Source organism: Pseudopipra pipra, chromosome 1 (assembly GCF_036250125.1).
Source record: "Pseudopipra pipra isolate bDixPip1 chromosome 1, bDixPip1.hap1, whole genome shotgun sequence".
Taxonomy (NCBI): Eukaryota; Metazoa; Chordata; class Aves; order Passeriformes; family Pipridae; genus Pseudopipra; species Pseudopipra pipra.
Window position 1 is genome coordinate 43850115 of NC_087549.1, and position 3020 is coordinate 43853134.

Genomic DNA, 3020 nt, shown 5'->3' on the forward strand with positions numbered 1-3020 from the left:
ATCAACAACATAAATCCTCTGACTCGTGTTAGAGCTTGTTCAAGCAGGGCTCAGCTGTTTGCACTCTGTACCTTAAAAGGGTTGCAGCTGTAGAGATTTACTGAGTAGCTACATGATCCTTGGTGCATAAATTACCAAATATCAAATGCTGGTTGCAGCATCAACAGAAGATCAGAAGTAGGGAGAGTGAATCACTGATTATATCAGCTCAAATTCTGTTGTATCTTCTGTGACTTGTAGAGCCCAAACTATTTTCTGATAAGTATTAGTTGCATCAATCAATCCGCAGACAGGGAAAAAAACCCAGCACCTCAGGCTTGCTTTACAAGAACTTTCTTTGCCAAAGCTGGGAGACTTGTCAACTCTAATACAATGATCTCGTGGCGCTTGCTATCACCATGTTTCTTATGCCCTGGGAAGGAACACATTTGATGTGTAACAGACGCTACTGGAAAAACTTTGCTAAGCTACTCCGGGGAAGGTCTGTGGAGTTTGAGGGGCAGAGGCACATTAACGCAGTAAATTTAAGATAAGTTATTTCTTATTTTGGTGTTCATATTATGAACAGGATATTCATAAGAAACCCTCATTCTTGCCTCGGGAAACCATTTTCATTCCTCACAACATCAAATTTAAGTACTATAGCCAATTAATATAGATCCTCTAATAATTAGTTTATCTTGCTGATGCACCTGATTGTCAAAATCAATCGTTCTTATCTTTCAAATAAAATACTGCTGTCAGAGTGACCATTCGAAATGACAATTGACCCTGTAAACCACAAGGATTTATATCATGTTTATGGGTATATCATTATGTTGACAAAATCATTGATCTTAAGATTTGTCTCTACAGTTCTTTACATAGAACCATAAAAAAATTCTTGGATCACTTGCAACACAAAATTATTGGATTTTCTCCTAGAAATTGTATGTCCCTTTTAAATCTCTGTAAGTTTTTGGTATTCAGAAGAATCTGTACACCTTAACTACACATAGTGCAAAGAAATATCTTTCATTTGTTTTTAACATGGCCTTTGATAGTTTCACTTCGTTTCTCTAAGCTGTGACTGAAGTTTCATTTCAGTGAAGAGCCATCAAGAAATTCCCCTGAATTACAGGGTGTCTTCCACTGAAAAAAAAAGTAACTTCATTTGAAAATAGAAATATTGAAAATTTCTTCTTATATTTTGAATTTAATTTCCAGAATGTTTGAAGAGATCAAATGTACCAGTAGACAAATACTTATGTACTAGAAGTCTGATCAAGTTTTGCTAAGGAGCAAAAGAACAAACACATGAATTGTGGTGCTTTTTATTAGTTCACAAGTCTACAAATTCAGAAGTTTTAGTGCCAGAGATAAAAAAACCACAAATGACAGAATCACCTACCTGAATATCTTATGACCAGTTTTGACATTCATATCCCTGTGTTCCTACAATAGCAGAAAGAGGTGTGGTGTATATTCTCGCATGCCAAGTTTGATCACAGTTTGACCGGTTCATCTCTTTTGTAAAGAAAGAATACTCCTTAAGACTTCTTTTTTCTGCCTATATTCTGGGAAATCCTCTGTAGAAATGTCAGTGAGTGACAGTCAGGTATTTAAAGGACGTGTGCTTTTTACTTTCTGAACTTCACCTCGTCTTTCAGAGGAGTGAGTGAGAGAAAAAGAACCATTTCACTTTATCTGTCTCAGCTGACAGAAGCTATGGAATGAAGCAATTTTGGGGACTGGACAACGAGTATAACTGGCCATATTTGGAGAAGGCTATTATCTTCTTTGGTATGTTGTTTTATGTTGCTGACAATTCAGCTGCGCTGGGCAGGGCACGTCTCAAGGATGAAGGATCACCGCCTCCCTAAGATCTTGCTTTACAGTGAACTTGCCTCCGGATGCCGCAACAGAGGAGCCCCGAAGAAAAGATACAAGGACTCCCTGAAACAACATCTCAGCCTTGGCCATATTGATCATCATAACTGGTCTACTCTGGCCTAAAATCGGGAGGCCTGGAGACACACCATCTATAACGCTGCAGGATCACTCTCGAGGAGAAAAGACAACGCAGAAAGAATCATATCCTGCTGAATACACCACCTAAGGAGTCTTTCTGCTGTGCCTTTTGCAATCGGATATGTCTATCTCATATCGGCCTCATAAGTCACCAGTGTGCCTGTAACAAACGTGGATAGAGCCTTCCTAAATCTTCGTTCGCGAAGCCTAGCCATGATGATGATGTTGTTATTCATTCCTAAAATGTCTGGACCATTTTAAATCATACAAAACAGTAGTACTTCATTGGTTTGTAGTAAGGTATTGGTGAAAAATACTGTATTGATGTTCATAGTCTACAAGAAAACTTTTCTGTCATTTTCCCGTATTCCTTATATATGTGAAAGTACTGTGATGTTGAAAATATTACGTTTGCAGGTATTACATGTAAACATATTAACATCAAGCAGTCTGCATTTGCTAAGGAAGCCTAAAAAAGAGGTTTCACTGCTGCCCAAATATTAATCGAGAAGATAATCACATCTTACTCCCTAAAACTTTTGTTTTATTATTTTGAGATTTCTGATAGACACATAGTGTTATAATATTTTAATGATGTAGAGATTGACAGTTCTGAACAGGAAGAATTTTTAGATTTAGTTGCATAACCATGACTAGCTTCTAGACAAAGTTCTTAGAAATTCTGTATAAATACAGAAACAAAAGTTAATATCCCTTTGATTAAAACATAGTAAAAGTTGTAAAATTGTTGTTAGTATTCTGTCTTAGGAACTCCCAAAATTCATCTAGTTCCAAGGGAAGGCCAGGGACTTTTTCAGGCTACTATTTCCCTTGGATAGTTTTGTCTTTAAAAGGTGAAACACTAAATTATTCACTTGGGAACAGGTTCTGAAAACACATGATTCTTTAATATTATACACTGGGACTCCAGAAGAACTCAGACTTTATTAGTCCACTAATTCACAAGATTTCTTTCAGAGACATGGCAGATACTAAAGCATAGTCTGAGT